The 27,310-nt window shown below is 57.0% G+C and overlaps 1 pseudogene; it reads left to right on the top strand.

Moving 5' to 3' along the window:
• Positions 1–9,126: 9,126 nt before the first annotated feature.
• On the top strand, positions 9,127–26,253 carry LOC133339879 (receptor-type tyrosine-protein phosphatase N2-like; annotated as a pseudogene).
• The last annotated feature ends 1,057 nt before the right edge of the window (positions 26,254–27,310 follow it).

Raw genomic sequence — 27,310 nt, forward strand, 5'->3', positions numbered from 1 at the left:
ATCATCCACCCCCTCATCATCCACCCCATCATCATCCACCCCCATGATCATCCACCCCCTCATCATCCACCCCATGATCATCCACCCCCATGATCATCCACCCCCTCATCATCCACCCCCATGATCATCCACCCCCTCATCATCCACCCCCATGATCATCCACCCCCTCATCATCACCCTTCATCATCCACCCCTCCACCCCTCATCATCCACCCCTCATCATCCGTTTCTCCCACCTATTCGGTAATTGTTATTCAATGTCTTCCGAACTTTCTTCCGGCGTTTCAATTAAATTAAATGTTTAATTGTTAGACTGAAAGTCCCCTGCAGCCAGTTACCCAGCTAGCTTCGGTGGCAACGGCCTACTCACAACAACAGAGTTATCGTTGGGGTGGAGACGTGCCCAGCCGGCAGGCAGCCAGAAGACTCGAGGCGTAGGTGATGCATAATTGTCGTGTGATTGCTGTTGGCAATGTCGTCATTGTCTCCACTTCAATCCGCCTGTGTTGGCGATCAGTACATGGCAAGCACGCGGGGTACACGCGGCGCTTGCAAACAATCGCTCCGCGTCCCCGCGTCAGCTCGCCACGACAGTGAGGCAATGTCTGCGTCTTGTGTCGATGTTACAGCCGTGCGAGCTCAGCTCGCCACGACAGTGAGTGCAATGTCTGCGTCTTGTGTCGATGTTACAGCCGTGCGAGCTCAGCTCGCCACGACAGTGAGTGCAATGTCTGCGTCTTGTGTCGATGTTACAGCCGTGCGAGCTCAGCTCGCCACGACAGTGAGTGCAATGTCTGCGTCTTGTGTCGATGTTACAGCCGTGCGAGCTCAGCTCGCCACGACAGTGAGTGCAATGTCTGCGTCTTGTGTCGATGTACAAGCCGTGCGAGCTCAGCTCGCCACGACAGTGAGTGCAATGTCTGCGTCTTGTGTCGATGTTACAGCCGTGCGAGCTCAGCTCGCCACGACAGTGAGTGCAATGTCTGCGTCTTGTGTCGATGTTAAGCCGTGCGAGCTCAGCTCGCCACGACAGTGAGTGCAATGTCTGCGTCTTGTGTCGATGTTACAGCCGTGCGAGCTCAGCTCGCCACGACAGTGAGTGCAATGTCTGCGTCTTGTGTCGATGTTACAGCCGTGCGAGCTCAGCTCGCCACGACAGTGAGTGCAATGTCTGCGTCTTGTGTCGATGTTACAGCCGGCGAGCTCAGCTCGCCACGACAGTGAGTGCAATGTCTGCGTCCTTGTTTCGATGTTACAGCCGTGCGAGCCTCAGCTCGCCACGACAGTGAGTGCAATGTCTGCGTCTTGTTTCGCTGTTACAGCCGTGCGAGCTCAGCTCGCCACGACAGTGAGTGCAATGTCTGCGTCTTGTTTCGATGTTACAGCCGTGCGAGCTCAGCTCGCCACGACGCGCTCCTGTTGCACTCAAACACCCCCTCCCCTCCCCCGAACTCTGTCGGCTTAAACTGTTTACTGAAAACTTTCGTGACTGCAGGAATTCAGATTCGTTGAATCTGTCTGCTTTCGCGAGCCCCGCGTTGTAACGGCGGCACTCTGTACGTGGACACAGTCACAGGTAATTCAGGAAAGAATACATCTACAAATAACGCAGCTCCCCGGCGCGCTGGCTCTGGGTCCGCGTGGCTCGTCCGGGCAGAGGCGGCCCCCCTCGGCCCGCGGGTCAAGAGGCAGACATCGAGAGCATCATCGTCATCATCGTCGTCATCGCTCTTGAGCCGTACCGAATTGTTTTTCAGGTGCAGCTTCACCAATCCCACTCACTTCGAATTGGTTATCGCACAATTCACTGTCATCGCGCACATGGAGACAGTACAAGCGCTCACGTCATGCCACCTCGCCTGGGACCGACACGTGACTCATCTCATCCCGGCTCAGAATCAGAACATTTCCGAATCAGAGTATGTAGACTGGAATAATCCGATGAGCTGTACAGCTCTTGGTCCGCAGATGACTCAGTCGATGTTGTGTCGGGTCAGCACGCCAGGCTGAGTTGCTGCGATCGCGAGACGGGGGTGGGGGGTTATTGAACCGATTCCACCAGCGACCCCCCTCCCCTTCCCGCACCCCCACGGCAGGGACGGTGCTGCCACATTTGCCGTCACGAAAGGTAGAGAGGAGATGGCCGTGGCTCTCTGAGTGCACATCCCCATTGCTTCACTGGCTCGCTCTCTGTGGAGCAGGTGCTGTTGGCGAGCGCCTATTGAGGCCGTAATGATGTACGAGAGGTGGTGGTTGTGGGTCTGTGCTCTAAGTCTGAACCATAGCCGGCCGCCTCGGTCTCTCCAGTGCTGGCAGTCGTTTAGAGGCCGCGTGGATCTAGGGGTGGCCCAGGGCCAGTCCTCGCACATCACCCGCCACCGGTGTCACCCGTCGACGACTGTGGCCGCGTTCGTAGCGCGGCGCACGCCAACCGCTGCGCCACCGCTCCCTCCCACCCTCACGCGCGTGGGTGGCACTGCCGCCTCCTGCAGCGGCGGCAGCAGCGGCAGGAGGAGCCGTGTGCCCCGTGGCGGCAGCGGCGGCGGCGCGTGTCACCGCAGGGCGTCCCATCAGCTCCATCATCGCGGCACCCACGGCCCAGTGCGCGGACCGCCCGCGCGCCTTTTGAAACTCTCAGATTTACCGAGGGCTGCTCCGCCCTCCCTGCTCCACTCCTCCCTTCAGTTATTTGCCACTTTTTGTTTTTGTTGTGTGTGGGGAGGGAGGCGGGTGGGGTGGCTCGCCGTATACTCCTGCTCACTGCGCTCGTGCGTCTGTGTGCGTGTCTGTGTGTCTGTGTGCGTGTCTGCGTGCGTGTCTGTGTGTCTGTGTGCGTGTCTGTGTGCGTGTCTTTGTGCGTGTCTGCGTGCGTGTCTGTGTGTCTGTGTGCGTGTCTGTGTGTCTGTGTGCGTGTCTGTGTGTCTGTGTGCGTGTTTGTGTGTGCGTGTCTGTGTGTCTGTGTGCGTCGACTCGGCCTCAAATGAGTACCTAGTGTGGTGTGTCAACATCGCCACTAAGGAGACAAAGGCGGCCGTACCGTGGTGCTGGCCACACACCCCCTCGTGTGCCTTGCCGCTCTTAATAGGTGCTCGCTAACAGCACTTGCCCGAAAAGTCTGTTGAGACCATACGGGGGATCTGTGTGCGTATGCGCACATGTGCCGTGCTGCTACTCGCCAAGAGCACGCACTTGCCCCAACAGTCTGTTAAAGCCTATTCGGATGGATCTTTGTGCGTGTGTGCCTTTGTGTAGTAGGTTGGTGTGTGTGGGTGTGTGTGTGTGGGTGTCTGTGCGGGTGTGTATGTGTGTGTGGGTGTGTGTGGGTGGGTGTGGGTGTGTGTGGGGGTGTGTGTGTATGTGGGTGTGTGTGGGTGTGTGTGTGTGTGGGTGGTGTGTGTGTGTGCGGGCGTGGGTGTGTGTGGGTGTGTGTGTGGGTGTGTGTGCGTGGGTGTTTGTGTGTGTGGGTGTGTGTATGGGTGTGTGTGTGTGCGCCCGTCGTGACTCAACACACGCAGGACCCGCCGCTAATGAGAGGCATTCAGCCGCGGGGACGCCGTGGGAGTGCGGCTCGCGTTGGACGGGGGGCGTGGGAGGGGAGCTTGGGGTGGTTGTGTTGATTGTGGTCGTGGTTGTTTGTGGTTGTGTTGATTGTGGTCGTGGTTGTTTGTGGTTGTGTTGATAGTGGTTGGGTTGGTTGTGTTGATTGTGGTCGTGGTTGTCTGTGTTGTGTTGGTAGTGGTTGTGTTGATTGTGGTCGTGGTTGTTTGTGGTTGTGTTTATAATGGTTGGGTTGGTAGTGGTTGTGTTGATTGTGGTCGTGGTTGTTTGTTGTTGTGGTTGTTTGTGGTTGTGTGGACCCCCTAATGGAGCATCTTCGCCGGTTAGAAACATTTAGGCTGGCCTGCCTACGATCCATCCTAGGTTTAACCAGGCTTGATTGTGTGAGGAGCTCAGAAATCCTTGAAAGATCTTTCAAAGTCCCATTGGTGAGCTCCTCCGGCAGGCAAGGCTGCGTTGGCTGGGTCATGTAGCCCGCATGCCCAGCCACCGCATGCCTAAACAGCTATTGTTCGGCCGGATCGAGGGGGCTAAACGGGCGCGGCACGGGCTAGAGAAGAGATGGGAAGTGATGTGGTACAGGAGGATATGGAGCTGAGTGGACTTGCCGATGACTGTTACCAGCGGTGTCAAGATCGGCCTCTGTGGAGGAGGCTCGTGAATGACGCTACTGGGCAGTTGGAGGCTGTCGCCCTCCAACAACAACGGAGGGCGGAGGAGCGACGCTCACAACAACGAGCGGAGCGCCGGGTGGCTAAAGCACAGCAAGTTGGCACGGTAGGGGGCACAGGTGGTGCATCAGCCAGTTATCTCGGTCATCTCAGTCAGTCGACCCGAGGCACCTGGGTCTGCCCCGTGACCTCCTGCCAGCGGGCGGTCGACACTTCACGTGGCCTCAAGGTGTACATGGCCTGGCACAAGCGTCGTGGTGACGTCACCGCCACTTAGTGGCGAATGGCGGTTGTTGTTGTGGTTGTGTTGACAGTGGTTTAGTTGGTTGTGGTTGGTCGTGGTTGTTGGGACGATGAGCAATGGTATCCGAACCTGGTGTGGACTTCCCCTAGGTCTACTCGGCCTGAATTGCGGTTATAATACCAACATTAGCTTGTAGAGAAAAGACATGATGCCTGTGGTTTAAAGGGGGAGTTATGGAGAGCAAACTCATGGGGAAGATGATTTCTGTACCCGATCAGGGCGTTTGGGGAGATGACAATTCACCCCAAATAGTCACCCCGCTCCGTGAGGGTTTCGCTGTTGTGCAGCTCCCCGATGGGTTTCAAGGGCTGTGCGGCGTATCGTTCGGCACGATGTCCGGCGTTTCGCTCCACATCCAGGGAGCGTTTGGCATTGGCTCCTTTCTGTTCTCTGTGGGGCGCCTCGCGCTCGTCCCGTGGCCCACGCTGCTGCTGCTGCTGCTTCCTATTTCTCGGCGTGAGCCCAAAGCGTGCGCCCTCTCCACTCTGCACGCTTTTTTCAGACATCATTCCACTCTCTTTGCCAACGTCCACGTTTCTGATCCGTGTCACATCGCAGTCAGAGGGCGCCCATTCAAAACCGAGCGTCGATCTTCACGCACCATCGCGTCTCGGTTCCACACAGAGCACTCTGCCTCTGCTCTCGTTCATCTGCTTATTCATTAAATTGCATTCGGCGCAGTCGTTTAAGACCGTGCAAACACCTCGTGTGCCAGTGCGCAACATTCCCGAAGGACCCTGTACGAGTTCTCTGCAACGTTTGCGTTGTTGCTGCTCTGCTCAAGCAGCAACGCGGATCTCTCTCGTGGAGAATATCCGGAAAACTGGCTAAACCAGATCATCCGTGTAACCATGGAACAAACTCAACACTCAGTGATTAAATAATGATGAGGACATCGGTCTCCGCGCCATTCCCCCAGCGCCAGGGCCCCCGTGAAGGGAGGCGCCGGGGACAGCGACTGCCGCTCTGCCCACTGCAGGCGACGGGCGACTTGACCAGAGCGCGGCAGTGAGCACGTGCACGTGGGGCGGTGGTCTCGAGAAGTCGCCCGCGCGCGACGAGACCCCTCCTCCTACCACCTCCTCCATACCACCTCCTCCTCCTACCACCTCCTCCTCCTACCACCTCCTCCTACCACCTCCTCCTCCTACCACCTCCTCCTCCTACCACTTCCTCCTACCACCCCACCTCCTCCTACCACCCCACCTCCCACCTCCCTCCTCTTCCTCCTCCCACCTCCCTCCTCCTACCACCTCCTCCTCATTCTCTTCATCCTGCGGCACGAGCCACGGATTCTCATTGAGTCGTGACCCCTGCTGATGCCGGCCTCTTACACCCCAACACTGTTCCCTGACAGTGCCTCCCCCACGTGGCTCCACGTGACACGAATCCAGCACTGGACACTGCATGCTGGGTCTGGGCTATAGAGTTGGTATTGGGTTCTAGGACTGGGCTATACTTATTTCAGTCGTACATCGCATCATTCGTGCTAATTGCATCTCACAACGCTGTGCATAATGATTTGCATAATCACGTTGAGGTGACGAGTTCTGTGTCTGAACGATATCGTGGGTGATGAGTTCTAGGTGTGTGGGCATCCCCACTTGCTCTTAGCCAACGGCCCCCTGCACACACGCAGCGCAGAGACAGACGGCGGCCAGCGGCCACGCTCGCGTCGTGCGTGGGGGTCTGTGTGACGCCACTGCAGGGTGAAGGCGATCCCATGCAATGTCAGCAATGGAGGTTGTTTGAGCATATTTCACCACGCTGGTCAGCGCGGGTTGGTGAAGTCTGGGAGCACAGAAGTACAGGACAACAATCGCTCATCAAGCCCTGCCGCGCGGGTTTGTCGGGCGGGCTGGTGGCAGCGTGCAGCGCAGCGTGGGGGGGGGGGCGATGGAGGGGAGCCACGGTGCAGGAGCGAGGTCACCGTTGTGATCGCCGCGAGGAGAGGAGAGACGCCGCGCTCCCTCGCCCACACAGTCCCCCGCCTACTCACTCATTCACTCTCCTGCTCGCTCGCTCACTCTCGCTCAACCAACCAACCATTCACTCACTGACGCAGCCAACTTACTCGTCCACCCACCAATCCATTCGCTCACCCACACACTCAACCACCCACGCATCACTCATTAGAATAACAGCAATAATATCAATCCAGCAACTACACAACTGGTGTCATGAGAGTTTATGATTACGGTCCACAGTGTTTTTGTCTGTGCGCATATATATAAACATGGAAACGTATGCACCATTTGCACGTGATTGATGATGGCACCATTTTATCAGCCCTTCATCTCGAAAAGCACGATTTGTTCCCAATTAACGTGCATCTGAATGTTTTAAAATTAATTCTGAGATTCCCTAACGTCCACCTCGTGGCCGTGTCGAAGTGCCCTGCTGCTGCTGGCTGCTGCACAGGCAGCGGGCAGGAGAGCGGCGTTATAACCCCCCCCACTGTCTAAAGTGCCGTGCCGGGAGATCGTTATAACCCACCCACTGTCTAAAGTGCCGTGCCGGAGATCGTTATAACCCGCCCCACTGTCTAAAGTGCCGTGCCCGGAGATCGTTATACCCCGCCCCACTGTCTAAAGTGCCGTGCCGGGAGATCGTTATACCCCGCCCCACTGTCTAAAGTGCCGTGCCGGGAGATTGTTATAACCCCGCCCCACTGTCTAAAGTGCCGTGCCGGGAGATCGTTATACCCCGCCCCACTGTCTAAAGTGCCGTGCCGGGAGATTGTTATAACCCCGCCGCACTGTCTAAAGTGCCGTGCCGGGAGATCGTTATACCCCGCCCCACTGTCTAAAGTGCCGTGCCGGGAGATCGTTATACCCCCGCCGCACTGTCTAAAGTGCCGTGCCGGGAGATCGTATAACCCACCCCACTTGTCTAAAGTGCCGTGCCGGGAGATCGTTATACACCCCGCCCACTGTCTAAAGTGCCGTGCCGGGAGATTGTTATAACCCCGCCCCACTGTCTAAAGTGCCGTGCCGGGAGATCGTTATAACCCACCCCACTGTCTAAAGTGCCGTGCCGGGAGATCGTTATACCCCGCCCCACTGTCTAAAGTGCCGTGCCGGGAGATTCGTTATACCCCGCCCCACTGTCTAAAGTGCCGTGCCGGGAGATCGTTATACCCCGCCGCACTGTCTAAAGTGCCGTGCCGGGAAGATCGTTATACCCCGCCCCACTGTCTAAAGTGCCGTTGCCAGGAGATCGTTATACCCCGCGCCGCTCTGTCTAAAGTGCCGTGCCGGGAGATCGTTATACCCCGCCCCACTGTCTAAAGTGCCGTGCGGGAGATCGTTATACCCCGCCGCACTGTCTAAAGTGCCGTGCCAGGAGGATCGTTATTACCCCGCCCCACTGTCTAAAGTGCCGTGCCGGGAGATCGTTATACCCCGCCGCACTGTCTAAAGTGCCGTGCCGGGAGATCGTTATACCCCGCCGCACTGTCTAAAGTGCCGTGCCGGGAGATCGTTATACCCCGCCGCACTGTCTAAAGTGCCGTGCCGGGAGATCGTTATACCCCGCCCCACTGTCTAAAGTGCCGTGCCGGGAGATCGCTCCGACCCGTCGACCTCTGGGCTGCAGTCCGGCGGCGCGCTGCTCACCGCCACACCACGGCAGCTTGCTTCATTTCAAATCTAGCTCCAAGTTATTTATTTATAAATGTTATCAGATTCTAAATGTAAATGAAACAATTCTCATTTTCATTTTGTTCAGTCGATGCTGCTTTATGTAATGTTGCCACTTTTTGAAGAAGAAGCTGTCACAAGCGAGATGCTTAAAATGAGACGAAATCCGATTCTTAAATGTGATTGTGACGACCCATCGCGAGTCCAGCGCTCCACTGCACCCTGGCACGCCGCGTGGCGTGATGCCGTGCTGTGCGGCGCTGGAGGTTTCGTTCCTCTCTCTAAGTTGCTCTGCCTGTTGATGGCCACTGCATTCTGCTTCTGGAGGCTGGCGGTCCCAGAACTCTCCACTTCGATTTCGTCCGCGTGCGCAGCAGTTGACACACCGGCGCCTCTGTCCACACGGCAGTTCGTGCATCCTCCTCCAAGGCGTCTGGCCAGCGTGACAAAAAAGGCCAAAATATCCGTACTGGGGTTTGTAGTGAAAACGCATGCGGTGGTGGTGATGGTGGTGGTGGTCGTGGTGGCGGTGATGGTGGCGGTGGTGACACTGATGGTGGCGGCAGTGTCGTCTCACACCGTGCCAGGGGTCGCGCTCTCCGACGCGCGAAGCCTCTGCCGACGAGCGTCTCACGGGCGATGTCGCGCGTTCGCAGCGAGTTCCTTTGAGTGACTCGCGACTCGATCGCACGACGTGCGTGTACATCTCCACGCTCATTGGTTTCAGTCACTGGGCCGCTGGGTTTCTGTGGTCGTTCATTATCTGAAACGAGCCACGCCGCCTCTTCGTCTGCACGGGAACATCCCGCCGCTTCTCGCCGCCTTCAGCCGGTTAGAGTACCGCGCGGTGGGGCCGAATGCGCTCCGCAGCCGCGCTTTGTGGTCGTGCTGCTGCTGCTGCTATACGGCCCTCCGCCGTGTCCGCGGCTTGCACCGCGCGTTGCTCGGCACGATGTTCGGCGGTTCACTCCAGGTGCCGGTAGCTTCTTCCCGAGTTGATTTCCAGGAAATGAATCCACGAACAAGCTCCCATCAGCGCGCGTAACGAAACGTCGGACGTCGTGCAGGACAACGTGCATAGCTACCCGCGCTAACTGAGCCCGAGCCCCCCTCCCCCAGTCTCACTCTCGCCCTTTGCCCCCCACCCCTTGTTCTTCTCGAATGCCAGCGAGCGCCCCCGGGCCAGCTGTCCGATGAGGGTGGCGCCGTGGCGGCCGTGCCGGGCTGCTCGTGCCGACGGTGGCGGGCGCCGTGTGCCTGGGCGGCGTGCTGCTGGGCTCGCTGCTCGCCTACTGCCTCCTGCGCGCCCGCCGCGCCACCAAGAGCGGCCACCGCTATGCCAGCCTGGCCGCCGCCGCCGCCCACAGCAGCCCCCGACCCCACCTCCGACTACCAGGTGACATTGGCGGTTCGAGACCCGGTGGCCGCCCTGGCTAATCGCGCGGGGGGGGGGGGGTCTCAACAGTAATAAAAAGACTACGCGCCATTCACGTCGCCGTTCGTCAGAGTCGGCCGTCACACGTCCCGGCAAGAGTGGCAGTAAAATTGATCTCAACAGTTGTCCGTGGAAGTGAAATCTTCCTATCGCCTGCACCCAGAGCCGGGGTTCCAACAGAGTCTTGGGTTCCAACAGAGTCTTGGGTTCTAACAGCGTCGTGGGTTCCAACAGAGTCGTGGCTCCATCCACGCGGCCGAGACGGAGCTGACAGCTGACAGCTCCGTCTCGGCCTCCCGCCGGCAATTATCACGTCGCGATTGCTCGAGCAAGCCTCGGGTGCTGCCACCTCCACCACCACCTTCACCACCACCTTCACCACCACTACGACCAACACCTTCACCACTATCACCACCTCCGCGACCACCTTCACCACATCACCACCACCACCTCCACCACCACCACCACTTTCACCACCCACCACCTTCACCACGACCACCACCTTCACCACCATCACCACCTCCACCACCACCACCTTCACCACCACCAACACCACCACGACCACCACCTTCACCACGACCACCACCTTCACCACGACCACCACCTTCACCACCATCACCACCTCCGCGACCCCGCGTGTTACCAATCGGTTACGACGATAGATTTAATTTCGTGCAGAGTTGAGGTTGAAGTGATCTCCCGATGCCACGCTGCCCCCTCCCTCTAATAATCATGAGCCTGTGGCACTGTTCACAAGAGGAGGCTGACGGCTGCTGATGCCATGACCCAGAGGTCGGTTGCAATAACGAACTAAATATTTTTTCCCCTTAACTCAATTAAAAAATAGACTTAACACTCTAAAAGACAACCCTCTGACTACAACCCTAAACCACTTGGCACAACCCCAGCCTCCAAACCACAACCCGATCCCTGCAACCACAGCCCTTCCCCTTCACACTCCCAACGCGACTCCACCCCCCGCCGCTCCGTGACGCTGACCGCCAACCCCGCCGCCTCTCCCCCAGGAGCTGTGCCGGCAGCGCATGGCGATCCGCACGGCCGAGAAGGGCGGGGGCTGCGGGGAGCCCCCCCCGCGGGGGTCGTCTCCGGCGGCGTGGGGGTCGCCCCCCACGCCCCGCACGGCACCCAACCCCTCGCGCCCGTCGCGCATGAGCAGCCTCTCCTCGCAGCTCAGCGACGGGGGGCCCCTGAGCCCCTCCCCGCGGAGCAGCGTCTCGTCCTGGAGCGAGGAGCCGGCGCCCTCCAACCTCGACATCACCACGGGCCACATGATCCTGGTGCGTGCGCGCCGCCGCCGAGTGGACGTGCTCACCGCGTGACTCGTGTGTGACGGGCGACGTTTCGGGCGGTGATCCTTCTTCATAGCACTTCCATCAGTGGACGTGGTGCGAAGAAGGGCCATGCCCAAACGTCGCCTGTTTGTTTTCCGGGTAAAGGCCACACGCAGTGTTATATTGAGGAATGTCTCGCGATGTGTTGTTATCTGTGCTTGTGTACCACTCTCAGCGTCACGGCGCATCGTGAGACGAGAGAATCCATTGAGAATTCTCACCTTCGCGTTCGAGAAGGGCCCGTGGAAGTGGACACCACAGGGCTACAGCCACCATCAATGTCAAATATCTGAACCGGTTCTGGGCTTCCCCAAGGTCGGCTCGGCCTTAAATGATTGCCTGCTGCTATTTGTAAACAGCGCTGGGGAGATACAGGTGGCCGGGTGTGGTGTCGGCCACACCACCCACTCATAGCTGGGCCCGTCCGGCCTTCACTAGGACCTCCAATCATCAGTCTTGTTCCTGCTCCACAGGGAATCTTTGTCCCTCTGTGTCTGCGTGTCTGTGCGCCCTCGCAGTCCTACATGGAGGACCACGTGCGGAACGGGGACCGCCTGGAGGCCGAGTGGGACGCGCTCTGCTGCTACCAGGCCGAGCCCAACGCCTGCACCATGGCGCAGAGGGCGGACAACACCGTCAGAATCGCTACGGCAACATCCTCCCGTGTACGCCGCACACGCAGCAGACAAAGATCCCCCCTGTAGCCTTTTAACAGACTGTTGGGGCAAGTGCTGTTGGCGAACAGCTGCGAAGGGTGCCCAACACCACGCCGCTTCTTGTCTACCCAGTGCGGATGTGGACGCGCCTCACCGGGTACTGGACTTATGCCAGGCTGAGTTCATCTCGGAGATGCCCAGGACCGGCTCAACTTCCCGCCACTGTTATTGGTCGTGGGAATCGAACTCGTTCATAGTGCAGCGTGCGCTACCCTCCGCACGACCGCTCCACGAAGCCATACACGTGGTTGTGGAATCGGGTAGCGGCATGGAGTTGGTGGTGATTACTCGGCCACCACTGTCCCCCCCAGTAACGTCCAGCACGCAATCCACCGCTCACCCCGATCCACCACTCACCCTGATCCACCGCTCACCCCGATCCACCCCTCACCCCGATCCACCGCTCACCCCGATCCACCCCTCACCCCGATCCACCCCTCACCCCGATCCATCCCTCACCTGCGCTCTCCTTGCCCGGCTCTCGCCGTCACTCCGCCCGTGGCCCTCTCGTGCCGCGTGCCACGAACGACCGCGCGTCGCGCTGTCCCCAACACCGGACACGGTGCTGCTACTACCTCCATCATCACCATCATCACCACCACCACCATCACCACCATCATCACCATCATAATCACCACCACTGCCGTTACCACCACCACCCCAACTATCCACCACCACCTACTCTGCCATCGCCACCACCGCAGCAGTGTGAGGACACGGGCCAGGCGCGGCTCATTGACAGAAAGGCCCCAGCGTAGGTGCCGCGTGGCCCTTCCAAGTCGCCCCCCGTCGCCGTCGCCGTCTCCGTCACCGCCGCCGCTCCCGGGAGGCGTCGTCTTGTCGACACGGAACGCCGCGCGCCACAACATCGTCGCGGTTTGCGGGGAGCGGCAGGGCGCGAGAGGTTTGAGCCGCGCACGGCGTCTGCGCACTGCGTGCGTTTGTCGTTCACCGCTCCGTGCCTCTCTGCGCTGTGTGCAGACGACCACGCGCGCGTCGCGCTCAAGGCAGAAGCCAACGCGGCCAACTCGGACTACATCAACGCGAGCCCCATCGTGAGTCCGCCCCACCCCGCTCCCCGCACCGCTCCCCGCACCGCTCCATGCTCCCCGCACCGCTCCATGCACCCCGCACCACTCCCCGCACCGCTCCATGCACCCCGCACCGCTCCCCGCACCGTGGTCGCTCCCCCAGCCCGTAGCACCGGCGCCGTGAGCACGAGGGCGCCTGTCTATTCGAGTCGCGAGTTTGGCTGCTGCACGGCGCTGTCTGTCCCTGGGGGCCGTCGTCGTGGTAGTGGCGGTAGTGGCGGTAGTGGTGGTGATAGTGGTAGTGATGGTGGCAGTGGTGGTGGTGATAGTGATGGTGGTGGTGGTAGTGGTGGGGATAGTGGTATTGGTGGTGGTGGTGGTAGTAGTGGTTGGTAGTGGTGGTTGTGGTATTGGTGGTGGTATTGGTGGGGGTAGTAGTGTTGGTAGTGTTGGTGGTAGTGGTGGTGGTAGTAGTGGTGGTGGTCGTGGTGGTGGTAGTGGTGGTGGTAGTGGTGGCGGTGCTGAGCCCTGGTTGCTCGGTCTGCGCTATGCTGCGTTGTTTCTGCGCTCAGCTCGGTCACCAGTGACTGTCCGGCTCTAAGAATGAATATATCGGTTTGACTGTCATCCGACGAACATGACTCTCAAATTGCAGAGCGAGTGGGAAAGCGCTGCCCTCTACTGCATGTGACCTAGAGGTCAGCAATAGGCAACTCAGAGGTAGTTCTGGGATATCCACTTTTGTGGGTCGTTCTCTTAACACGAAGGGCTGCACAGTTCCGCGAGAGTTGGACGGACGTAGCTACGGTCTCCTGACGTGACGCCCGTAGCACCATTGGGATAACATCTTGATAAACAACGACAAATGTCAACATGGAAAACACACACGGCCACGTTGCGTTGCATCCGTGGTAAAACGTGACCAGCAAAATCCAGATTGAGTGTAAACACGTGGAATCGTTCACGGCCAATGTTACGATGCATCATTGAATTTGGGGTCAGGTTGCGGAAACAAAAGGTGCGTCATAAACCCTCCCGTGGGAACCCAAGGACGACGTCACACCACCTATGTCAGGCCACAGCCTGGAGAACATCTTCACAATTATGCCAACTGCCTGATGATGCTACTGTAACTACCAGCGAAACGTCGAACTTCCCAATTGCTGTGTATCTTGTGGATTACACTCTACAACATTGCCATCGCTGCTGCTGAAGAAGCAGGAATAATACATTGGCACGTTTGTTCACGTGACATCTGTGTTCGTTGTCGGGTGGAGGAGGCTGTACGACACAAACAGCAATTGTGAGTCGTAAACATAAATCAATATATAAATGCTCCTCTCGGAGGCGGCACTTTGAGAGATGATTGTGATCCCCCCTCCCTCCCTCCCGCCGGACGGTCCGCGCGGAATCGAACACAACGGCACGGTGGACACACGCGTGTGCTCGCGACAACGCGACAGCAGACGGTCGGTGTGGCGGCGGATCGTGTACATGTTCCAGCTCTTACATTCGTCCTGGCTCCGTGATGGTCACCACCACCACAACCGCCACCACCACCACCACCACAACCGCCACCACCACCACCACAACCGCCACCACCACCACCACCACAACCGCCACCACCACCACCACCACCATCACCACCACAACCGCCACCACTACCACCACCACAACCGCCACCACCATCACCACCACAACCGCCACCACCATCACCACCACAACCGCCACCACCATCACCACCACAACCGCCACCACCATCACCACCACAACCGCCACCACCATCACCACCACAACCGCCACCACCATCACCACCACAACCGCCACCACCATCACCACCACAACCGCCACCACCATCACCACCACAACCGCCACCACCATCACCACCACAACCGCCACCACCATCACCACCACAACCGCCACCACAACTGTCACGGCGGGTTCCGGATTAGCGAGCAATCAGGAGCATGGAATGCGTTCCGTGGTTTTTCCTTTGACTCCCCGGAGTGGAGACACGAGACGTCTCCGCTCCGGGGAGAGATGACATGATTTGTCGTCTCCCGGGCAGCTAACGTCAGCCGGCGTTGGGAATGAATTGACGGCAATGTCGTCCGAAGCCGCGTTTCATAGATCTATGGGAATGCGGTGAAGGCTGCCTGACACGTGCCTTCTGGAAGTATCCTGGCTCGGCTTGGGGTGTGGGGAACACCGGGCCGTGCCGTGGCGTGTGTGTGTGTTGAAATTATTTCTCACCGTACGTAGCCAACCGTGTTCATCGCAGGTGCGGGGGGAAGGAAAACAAACGAAACGCGAAAGGCAGTTCTAGAGAAGTGATTGATGCGGGTTGTCATCGCATGTTCGCGTTAAATTTTCGGGGTGCGACGATTCTGAGCTCGCGTTACATTCATCTGAATCGTGTCTGTTGAGAATGGATGTTGGTTGACTCGTCGTCTTGAGTTGTCACGATACCCCTGCAGCCACTACAGTATGTCACAATAACTACTGTTCTGTACCGTCATCGGATAATCGCAAACCTGCAGCGTCACAACCAATCGTCCCATCGCTGGGGAGACGGAGTGGCTGGATGGTCATCGATTCAACCCGCCTGAAATACCATTCGCTTTTTTTTATTTGGGGAAGCATAGGGTATTTAAATGTCACACTTCTGCTCTTCACATGGTGATGACGATGATGATGTCTACATATGTGTGTGTGTGTGGCTCTCGCTGGTCGTTACATGTATATCTTCATATAGAGAATAGGGGAAGGACTCGAGTTACGACATTGAGTGTCGTCCAGAGGGGCGTGTGTGGGTCGCAGAGCCCAATGGGAAACAGCGAGGCGGGCGGTGGAGCCGTGCTTGCCCCGACTGGACACCTGTGAACACGAGCTGGAATGCCTCGTCAGATCACGCCCGCTATAAATACACAGCCTCACTCTGATTTAAGTGGACTTTGGATTAAACAGCTGGAGGTGAAATGGCCCCGAGGAAGGAACCGCGAAGTCGTCGAGGGGCTGCGAGCAAAGCGCCCCCAGCGGAGCCGCGTGGCGACAGCTTCCTCGTATGTGTGTGTCTACGTGTGTGTCTACGTGTGTGTGTGCGTGTGTGTGTACGTGTGTGTGTCTACGTGTGTGTGTGTGTCTACGTGTGTGTGTCTACGTGTGTGTCTACGTGTGTGTGTCTACGTGAGTGTGTGTACGTGTGTGTGTGTCTACGTGTGTGTGTCTACGTGTGTGTGTGTCTACGTGTGTGTACGTGTGTGTCTACGTGTGTGTGTACGTGTGTACGTGTGTGTGTGTCTACGTGTGTGTGTCTACGTGTGTGTATACGTGTGTGTGTCTACGTGTGTGTGTGTACGTGTGTGTGTCTACGTGTGTGTGTACGTGTGTACGTGTGTGTGTCTACGTGTGTGTGTGTCTACGTGTGTGTCTACGTGTGTGTGTCTACGTGTGTGTCTACGTGTGTGTGTATCTACGTGAGTGTGTGTACGTGTGTGTCTACGTGTGTGTGTCTACGTACTAGTGGGGAGCGGTAGTGTAGCGGTTAGCGCTACGCTGTGCTATGAACCCGACGACAAGGGTTCTATTCCCGTTAAAGGCCAACACCAGTGACGATTATATGAACCGGTCCTGGGCCTCCCCTAGGTCGACTCAGCCTCAAATGAGTACCTGGTGCGGTGTGTAAACATCGCCAATGGGGAGACAAAGGCGGCCGGGCGTGGTGCTGGCCACCCACCCCCTCGTGTGCCACAGTGCCGCCTTCATAGGTGGCAGCACTCGCCCCAACAGTCTGGCGGGGCGAGAGGGGAGGGGGTCCTTTGTGTTGCATCGGCGCCGTATTAATCACTGGAGTAATCATTCCTGAAAATAGTTACAGGTGGCTCAGCGGAGCTGCCTTTATTACTAAAAAAAGAAAAATTACTTCTCTCAAACACGAACAAATTGCAACGGCACTTTGAAAGATGATTATAAATTTGAAGAAAAACAGTCACGTGCCTTGGCAAGGCAGACTAATGTTGGATTTATCTGTCTCAATGAGCATCTCTGATGGCTACCAAAAGCACCCTCTCCCCCGGAGTTGGTCCGCGTGCAACTTCGACGACGACTGCAGCGTGTAAGCGAAGTCGCTCGCTCCACTGCTAGCGAGATGCTCGCTCCACTGCTGGCGTGCTCTGTTGCCAGCGCCTCGACTGAGTGGGGGGCAGGCAACCCCCTCGCTCTCTCGCAGGCGACACACACACGGGAGTCTCTCCAACTAAAGCTGCTGCAGCTCCCCCACTCTCTCCTCTCTCTCTCTCGTCAGGGCCCATTCTGCTGCACCTCCCCCGCCACCACCACCGCCCACCACCACCACCACTTTCTCTCTTAGTATTCATCTCCCATTCTGCTGCTCGGCTTTGAGTCGTCTGATCTCGCCGTGCGCGCCGCTCTGAGTGGCTCCGCTCTCGACGCCTCGCTCACTCTGCGTCTCATCCCTCCCTCTCTCCCTCTCGCTCTCTCTCTCTCTGGCTCTTGTGCATCCATCGGTCTCTCTCTCTGCTCTTTATTTGCCTGTCTCTCGGCTCTATTCAATTTGTGATTATTTCCGTCATTATCTGTCTCTCTATTCATCCCTCTGCTCTTTATTTGCCCGTCTCTGGGCTCTATTGAGCCTGGGCCTATCTCGCATCTTCTGTGTCTTGCTGTTCATCTCTTGGCCTCTCAGCCCTGAATGATTTGTCTGTTTCTGGTCTCAATTCAAACTTAGATTATCTCTCTAATTCTCTGTCTTTATATTCACTTGTCTCCTTGCTCTGTCCCTCCATCTGTCTATTCGATTTTTGAATAAAGTTTGTCTATCTTGTCTATTCAATCTCAGATTCCGTCTCGCTCCTATTTTCAGTGTCTCCATTTATCTATGTTCTCTTTATCCCATTGCTTCTTTAGTCTATCGCTGTCTCTCTGTGCGTCTCCCTGTCTCTCTGTGCGTCTCCGTATCTCTCTGTGGATCTCCGTGTCTCTCTGTGCATCTCCCTGTCTATCTGCGCATCTCCGTGTCTCTATGTGGATCTCCGTGTCTCTCTGTGCTTCTCCGTGTCTCTCTGTGGATCTCGCTGTCTCTCCCATCCAGCTCTCAGCCTCCCCGCCTGCTCTTCATTCCCCTCTTGCCCTGCTTGAGCCGGATGTAAACAAGCCGCAGTAACTTTCTTCAAGCTTCCCAGATTTCTCCTCAGCCCCACGGCGATCTCTCATGATAAGTCACTCTCTCTCTGCCCTTTCTCGCTCTCTCTCTCTCTGAAATGTCAGCTTGGTACAGGATATATATATTCTAAGGCAGTGTTAATGGAAAACTGTTGAGTGCTTTATTCATTTGTGCTAAAACCCTTTCAAGGCCACAGAAGATGCAATCAGAGCTGCCTTTATTACCCGACAATGACGTGTGTGTGTGTGTTTCACCCTGGTGCTAATTTAGGGATGTGATTGAACCACTGTGTGGGCTATGGTGGAGACGTGGCGTGGTCGCCTCTGATGTTGTGGGCACGGTGCCTCACGGCAGTGGCTTCCCCATCGCCTGTGAGCCTCTGACATTTACCTTCTGCTCACCAGAACCCCCCAGGGCCAGACTGGAACATAAACCCTGCCAACTCAGGGTCCCTTCACTCAGTGGAGCAGCAGCCTCTGGGCATTATGGGAGGAATCATATTTCACAACACGGGGAGAGGGGGCGACCTACACGTGGATGAAACTGTAATACTAACGACAACACACCACAGCTGCCAAAGAGCGGGATTTGAAGGTCCCTGTGGCCCAGATCTCCTAGGACAGCTGCCGTCTCAACAAGAGGCCACTCCTGGGAAGACCAGGACGGGTGGCAACTCGAGATGCACGTCTCGGGTTGCCACCTGTTGGGGTTTGACCAGAACAGGCATGACCCAGACATTGCGGGAATTGGCGTCTGGGTTCAGGTGGTAGGAATTGATTCGTGCCGAGATCTGCTCGCGGGATTGCTCTTGAACTTTGTACTGCACAGTTGTAATAGGCCGAGGCTGACTTTGGCAACTCTTTTTCGCATGCCGAGCAAGGAGAAAATGCCAACATTTAGAATGTTGAGATCCGTCAGGCATGGTATGGACAGGCACTGTAAAGGGTTCAAAGGTGGAACAACTGGACGGTTGGCATCCCTCCACACACACGGCCTCGTGGCTGGCGTGACCTCGTAACAGCACCTAGGCCTCGTGATGGCAAAGTGACCCTAAGACGCTTTAGATAATTTGATGGAAGTCTTTGGACTTGCAGTGGCTTAGATATTATAATGGATAAGGCTATAAGGCCTTGAGGCTTAGGCCTTGAGTCTGCTTAGACAGGGAAAGCACATAGTGCTTTTATATCGGTGTTTTATTTTACAATATGGAAAGATTAACTTTATTGATATTTGTTTTGAAAAGAAAGTTGAGGAAAAATATTACTTTGCCAAAGAGGCATTGATAACAATCTTAGCGAAAATTGAATGTATTGGTACGTTACAATATGTCAGTATGATGACATCCTGTGGGCAAGAGTAGCGGTGGTGTCGCGGTTCGCACACTGCCGTGTGAGCTCGGCCACTTCAATGCAGCGCACTTGACATTCAAATATATACCCACGACTGAAATGACAAAGGGATGTCTTCAGCCAGCAGTGGATTGACCAAAGCCTGCAAATCGTTCCTTGTTGTTGTCACGTACTGTTGGGGGGGGGGGGGGTGCACAACAGAGGCGCTTCGCGGCGCAGGCTCCAACAGTCACGCAGGCACTCGTGGTGGCACTGGGCATGAGTTAAACTACAACACCGACGGCTCAACAGTACAACGCCTTCACGGTACACGACTACGAAATGCCTTCCGGACGAGTTGGACACCGACTCAGCAAAGTGATTGCAGGGCTGCCCCTTGACGTCACATCGTGATTTGTAATGATAACAAAAGTTACGACGCCTGGAACGATGGTCGCCTTCGCGACAACATCAATTGTCGCGAATCGGGGTCGCTCTTCAATTCTCGAATCATGTTTTTTTTATTGTGGTGAATGTAGTGGCCTCGAGTGGCAGTAAGGGTCGTGTGAATCCATGACGTTCGAGGTATGCAAATCGGGAATGAGCGACTCTGACACGCACGGTGTAGGCCGAGCGTAAGGATCGATGTCAGCGACGATGGAACAAGGACATCCTCGCCAGCGGTGCTCTGCACCCAGGACAGTCTCACGCTGAGTCTCGAGACGTCTGCAGGAGGGTCCTGCTGCTTTGCAATGTTTGGCCAACTCCAAAAATGAACCCAGAGAAAACCCCGCTCTGACTTAAGAGAGTAAAATTGTCTACATTCGGCATGAACCCATAAATATGAATAAGCAACTGTCTGCATTTCGATGGGATTAGCATCACGGCTGCTGCTGCTGCTGGGCCCTTGATGCGCCACTTGGCATGCGCACGCATGAAGCCTCGGTTCCTCCCGATTCGTCAAGGGAACTCGCCGCTTTGTCTTCTCCTTCTGGAGGGACGTGCCGGCTCGCCGACAAGCCCTGCGCTCCACATCGCCTCGAAAACACACAACACTCGCCGTGGAAACAAACGTTCTAATCCGCATACTTAGGATCGCCTAGGAGGGAGGGCGGTGTCCTGATGCTTCCCCTCGTGGCGTGGAGAAGCAGTTTGCAGAGAGCAGAAATCACTTTTCGGAGAGAGCGATGGGAATCAAATAAGTTTTCTTGCGACTAAAAAGAAAAATTAATCTGGCGCTCGGCAGTGAAGCCTCAAACCTCAGAGCCCGGCAGCGCGTGGCCTCACGGCGTGAGAGATGGATGACAAACAGGGCCCGAGTAGCGTCGCGCTCCAAACTCGGGTTGTGAGCGAAGTGAGGAGGAAGTGAAGCGAAGTGGAAGTCGATCAACGCCACCCAACTCCGCACCGCGCGCCCGCCCACTCGCCACGGCGCAGCGGTCCCGGCGACGTCTCTCACGGACACGGCGTCCGACGTTTTTTGCCCCACGTGCCGGAATCTTCTCCAGGAGCCTGGAATTGTGGGAGCGAAACTGAATTCGTTGCCGAAGAAGCCCCCCCCCCCCCTCGGCACGTGGGACGAAGCGTTGGACATCGTCGCCGAACAGCGCGCGGCACCGGACCGATTCGCAGCCGCGAGAATCTCCGCAGCCGCCCGCGAGGAATCGATGTGGAGATGCGACGCATCTCGCCACTCCGCACGCGCCGCGTGCTCTCGGCGACGATTGTTTGACGCGCACACCGACAGGCCACTCATCGTGAGCAGCACTGGGGGTCAGTCCACTGCTGGATGAATTCCTCCCCAAGCTACCACCTCTCTCCCACGGCATCGCACCCTCGTGCAGAGCAACGCCTCGTTCGAGAACTTTCATTCCCACGACTCCAATCGCTTTCATTCCCACGAGTTTCATTATTTAATTCCCAGGACTTCAATCGCTTCACCACTTTCACTTGTGTTAGTTCCAGCACTGCACAATAATGAGGGAATGGAGAAATGAATGTATTAAACGTTTGGATTAATTAACATAATATATAAAAATGTTAAGAAAACATTACAAGTACTTAAAATAAGACGTTGTATACTAAGGCGTGATCTGGTGACGCTGCTGCTCCGACTGGCAGTGGTGCACAAGCACAGTGAATATAAAGAAATAAACTCGTTCGCCAGAAGTTGCAAACAATGATCTCAGCACCCGCTCAATCCGAAGCGTGCACCGTGAGCTCAAGAATCGATGATAACCGAGGAAAGATCGTTCGTCGTGTACGGCCGCAGCCCCAACACCGGTTCAAGCGCGGACTTCTCTGCGCGTGTTGATCCTCTCGCCACCGTCGTCACCCCGACTCCGGCTCTGCCCGCACGAGGCCGTGGCCCCCAGCAGAGCGGCAGCCACGGAGCTGGTGGCCACATATTTAGTGACGCCAGATTGTGTGTACGGCTAATACAATTGAACGATGCGATCACTTATTAAATAAAGTTCATGCATAATTTACTTGCATTGGCATAATTCGCGCTGTTGGCATTGGGCCACTCGCGAACGCGTCCCGACAACACGCGGAAGGTGCGGACACGATCAGGGGACTCGGCCAGACTGCGAACGCGGCCAAGCGGAAACCAGCAGGCGGATATCACCGAGGACTTCCCAATACGAACTACGCGCGCTCTGGTGGAACAAAGTGCGCGTGTTGCGTTGGGGTAGTGGGACGGTTCGCAACATTAAACACAATTATAGCCCTCGTGATGTTCTTTTTTCCAATGCCATACGAAACAAGGAGAACCGCTAATCGCATTTTTTTTGGTATTTCCGCTGCCACAGCCAGCGAGTCCTCGGGGTGTCTCGGGCCGGGGCCCGTACCAGACGCGGCACCTCTGACGGGAGACTCGCGGCTGTGCGTGCCGCACTTTGCCGCTGGTCACGCCGAGACATCGATTCCTTTCCGGGGGGTGGGGGGGGGGTGCAGCTCGTGCGTAATTTCATTCCGCGTTCCGCAGGTTTACGCTGTAATCTCACGAGCGACTGAGCGACAGCATTAGGCTTAGATGCTGAGCTCTGCTCACGGCTTTAGGGGTTGATTTCCCCTAATTGGATTGTTTAATTGAAAGTGCAAGGGCTTTATTTACAGGAACGCGTGCGATGACGTGTGTGTGTGCGTGTGCGCGTGTTTCTGCGTCTTTGGGGCAAGTTCTGTGGGAACTGTGTCCTTTGTGCGTGAGGAAGGTAACGCAATGATTCGCGCGCTGTGCTACGAACCCGGCGACCCGAGTTATATTCCCGCTCACAGCTGCACCAATGACGATGATTTGAAATGGTCATGGGCCTTCCCTAGGTCGATTCAGCCTTAAGGTGCGGGTGGCGACGAATTAGCGGGGAGGGGGGGAGTGGTTTCATCCATCAGCCATGGATTGTCATGACTGAAGGTGATGATGAAAAACCCTTCCAGCCGACGTGGTCATATCTTTTAAGAAGTAACCACTAACCCCTCAATACCTCTTCCATCCCCCCCTGTCCTCCTCCGCCGTCCTCTCTCCTCTCCTCTTCTTCCCCCTTGTCTCCTCCTTCGCTCCCCTTCCCGCTCTGTCTCCCCCTCCCTCCTACTCCAGATGGACCACGACCCCAGGACGCCCGTGTACATCGCAGCCCAGGGTCCACTGGCCAACACCGTGGTCGACTTCTGGCAGGTGAGGGCCTTGCCATCTCGAGGCCACACGCGACCTCTGACGCCCACGTAGCCGCTGCCGGGTCGAGGCCTAGCCGCGAGGACTGCTGCAGTTGTTTGGCCACTAGCAGGGCATGGCACCTGGAAAATGCATCACAGGTGTTATAGGCTGCTGCGGGATCCGTTTGTCGGCCCGAGGGCAGTGCAGCAGAATCCCGCGGTTGTAACGCACCACGCTCCACCGACACACACTGGCCAGAGTGGTGAAGTATGGTCAAACAAACACCGCACCTTCGATATGGCGTGGGAAAACACTTCCTCTCGGAGTGCACTAACAAAGGACCGCAAATAATGAAAATGCTATAAAAATAACAACGCTCATTTCGGGTACATTGCGAGCGGACTTCTCCGCGACTGACGTCGGGACTCGGACCGGACGTTAGCGGGCGGTTCGCTCGGCAGGCAGAGCCATGGCGACGCCGTGCGTACTGATCGACTACACATCGGGTTACTGATCGACTACACATTGGTTACTGATCGACTACGGCCAGATGGCACGTGTTGAAGAGGACCGCGGGGATAGACGGAGAGAAATTTCAATTGGGGTTCTACGAAACCAGCTCAACAAGAAATTAAAGAAAAGTTAAAATAAAGCACATCAAAGTAAAAGGGAAAGAGAAGGAGCGGGGAGTGAATGGGCACGGGCTGAATGGTGGCAGAGAGATGCATGCGGCAACACTCGGAGCTCCAAAAAAAAAAAAAAAAAAAAAATCGGATCCCTCACCTCCCTCACACCTGTCCCTCCCCTCACCTCCCTCACCTCCTCACCTCACTCTCGTCACTCGCCCCCCTCACCTCCCTCCCTCACCTCCCTCCCTCACCTCCCTCACCTCCCTCCCTCACCTCCCTCACCTCCCTCTCTTCACTCGCCCCCCTCACTCCCTCCCTCACCTCCCTCACCTCCCTCACCTCCCTCTCTTCACTCGCCCCCCTCACCTCCCTCCCTCACCTCCCTCCCTCACCTCCCTCACCTCCCTCCCTCACCTCCCTCACCTCCCTCTCTTCACTCGCCCCCCTCACCTCCCTCCCTCACCTCCCTCACCTCCCTCTCTTCACTCGCCCCCCTCACCTCCCTCCCTCACCTCCCTCCCTCACCTCCCTCACCTCCCTCACCTCCCTCCCTCACCTCCCTCACCTCCCTCCCTCTCTCACTCGCCCCCCTCACCTCCCTCCCTCACCTCCCTCACCTCCCTCTTCAATCGCCCCCTCACCTCCCTCCCTCCCTCACTCCCTCCCTCACCTCCCTCACCTCCCTCACCTCCCTCCCTCACCTCCCTCACATCCCTCCCTCCCTCTCTCACCTCACTCACCTCCCTCCCTCACCTCCCTCACCTCCCTCACCTCCCTCCCTCCCTCACCTCCCTCCCTCCCTCACCTCCCTCCCTTCACTCGCCCCCCTCACCTCCCTCCCCCAGCAGCGATCACTCGCGCATTGCTCCACTGTGGAAATGTCCAATTGATTTCCTGACTCGGGAGCCACTCCTCGTGTCCTCGTTTTGAGAAAGTATTTGTCCCGTCGATATTGAGTGACTTGCCGCGCTCTTTGGTGGGTTTTTATTGCTTAAAAAAACATTCGCTCTCGATGGAGGCGAGGACGGGAGGGGGTGCTCTATGTTTTATTATATCATAGTTTATTGCGAGCAGCTGCTTGTAACGTAGAGCTGTCTTGCAAACATTTACTGCCTCGTATCTCCTAGCTCGTCGTGTCTGCAGCCTCAAACCGAGAAGAATGGGCACTTGGGCCATTATTTATTTATCTATCTATCCCGCTTTCCAAGAGCGGCCGCGAGCGGTGGCTTTGACGCCGAGCCGTGCCGGGACACGCGCCGTGTCGCCCCCAACGCGCCCAATCTCCGCTGCTCCTGCGCTATGCTGAGCAGGCTTGAGCCTGAGCAGCACCTATGTATGTTGAACTTTTTTCGCACCGTAATTAGCCAACCGTGCTAATCGGAGGTGCTAGAGGGGAGGCTGCCTCGGAATATCAGGCGTATCAGGCGTTATAGGTTGGGGCTGCGAGGTGACCAGCAGATGGCCCTAGAGCAATCCTGAATCTGTCCGTGCGGCGCTTTGAGTATTATCTCCTCATGTTCCTGGTGGGGTTTCCTTACACGTGAAGCTGCTCAGTAGACGCGCCTCTCTTCAAACGTAGCGGTCGCGCAGCGGTGAGCGCGCTGTGCTACGAACCCGGAGAAACGGGGTTGAAACCGGCGACCCGGATTTGATTCCCTCTCACGGTCAACACCAGTGACGATTATCTGAACTGGAACTGGGCCTTCCCTAGGTCGACTCAGCTTCAAATGAGTAGCTGGTGCGGTGTGCGTGAACACCGTCATTCGAGAGACAAAGGCGGCCGGGCATGGAGCTGGCCACCCACCACCTCGTGTTTCATGCCGGCCTTCATACGTGCTCTCTAACAGCACTTGCCCCAAAAGTCTTTTAAGGCTACACGGGGTATATTTGTCTTTCTGCAGATGGTTTGGGAGAGTGGCCTGCACGGTGGTGGTGATGCTCACCCCGCTCATGGAGAACCGCGTGGAGCACTGCTACCGCTACTGGCCCGAGGAGGGCTCCCGCACCTACCACGTCTACGAGGTGCGACGCCTCCTCGCGCCAGCACCCCCCCCCCCTCCACGCCTCGTGGCACCTTCCCAAACCTGCCTGCACCTGTCCACACCTGTCCACACTGTCCACACCCTGTCCACACCTGTCCTTCTCAAGACAACACTGATCCCACACCTCACTCACCACAAGGTATTGGTCTTTACCACATCGAATGGCTTGCAGCGCATTTCGCTACAAACACTCAGAGAGGATTCACGGAGGACTTCCCATCGTGCGGTTCTGGTACCTTGGACAGCGGCGCCGAAGACGCAGCTGAGACGGGGCCGGTGGCTCTGAGCCCAACAACCCGCAAAGCAAAACTGCTTGCACCTTCCCATGCCTATCTGCATCATCATCATCATAGTCAGTCACGGTCAGCCACGAACGATCACTGATGGTGACCGAAGCACCCCCCCCCTACCAACCCGCTGCCATCTCTCACAATCCTGCGATGTGGCGACCTCTCGGATGCGTTCCATTTATTCTGCCACCTTACTTTCGAAAAATACGAATCACAAGATACCCCCCCCCCGCCCCCCCCCCTTGTCCAGGTGAACCTGGTTGTCGGAGCACGTGTGGTGTGAGGACTTCCTGGTGCGCTCGCTCTACCTGAAGAACGCGCTCACGGCCGAGACGCGCACCCTCACGCAGTTCCACTACCTGATCTGGCCCGACCAGGCGGCGCCCTCCTCCGCCGCCTCCCTGCTCGACTTTCCGCAGGCAAGAGCCGCCCTCGCTCCGGTGCTGCTTGATGGCGGTGGTGGTGTGGGTGGGCTGGTGGTTGCTGCTGGTACTCGTGGTGGTGGTACTGCTGATGGTGGTAGTGATGGTGCTGCTGGTGGTGATGGTGCTCGTGGTGGTGGTACTGCTGATGGTGGTAGTGATGGTGCTGCTGGTGGTGATGGTGCTCGTGGTGGTGGTACTGCTGATGGTGGTAGTGGATGGGTGCTGCTGCTGGTGATGGTGCTCTGTGGTGGTGGTACTGCTGATGGTGGTAGTGATGGTGCTGCTGCTGGTGATGGTGCTCGTGGTGGGTGATGGTGCTCGTGGTGGTGGTACTGCTGATGGTGGTGGTGATGGTGCTGCTGCTGCTGATGATGCTCGTGGTGGTGGTGGTGGTGATGGTACTGCTGATGGTTGTTGTGGATGGTGCTGGTGGTGATGGTTGCTGCATGGTGGTGATGGTGCTCGTGTGTGAGTACTGCTGATGGTGGTTGTGATGGTGCTGCTGGTAATGAAGGTGCTGATGATGATGGCACTGCTGGTGGTGATGGTGGTCATGGTGGTGATGGCGCTGCTACTGCTCCTGCTGGTGGTGATGGCACTGCTACTGATGCTGTTCCTGCTGGTGGTGATGATTTTCTTACAACTCAAATATGATCTCCATCGCCCGTGGGAAGCCCTGGTGCGGTTTTATGACCGGCTACTGCCACCACCGGGATGGTGCCAAGCCAGGAGCCAATTAGTCTCTTGGCTTTGACGTCGGCGATGGCCCCAAGTCGGTGCCGCCGCTTCTCCTCCTCGAGTGAAGTTCGATTCCCAGGAAGGGGCATCTGCCGTTGTCCAGAACAGTCGGCGTGGTCGTAGCCGCGGTTGGCGGTCAGGATCTTCGTGGACGGGCATCGTCGTGCTTGTGAGGAGGGGACCGTAGGGACTGTAGGAGGAGGACTGTAGGAGTGCTGTGTATGAGTACAGGCGGCCACACTGGGAGTAGCGTTGACCGCTGAGTTCGGCGGTGATGGATTCACAAGGCCGCGATCAGCTGGGTGCCAGCGAG

The sequence above is a fragment of the Lethenteron reissneri genome, unplaced genomic scaffold (assembly GCF_015708825.2).
Source record: "Lethenteron reissneri isolate LAM-NWPU_2019-01 unplaced genomic scaffold, ASM1570882v1 scaffold_508, whole genome shotgun sequence".
Lineage (NCBI taxonomy): Eukaryota > Metazoa > Chordata > Hyperoartia > Petromyzontiformes > Petromyzontidae > Lethenteron > Lethenteron reissneri.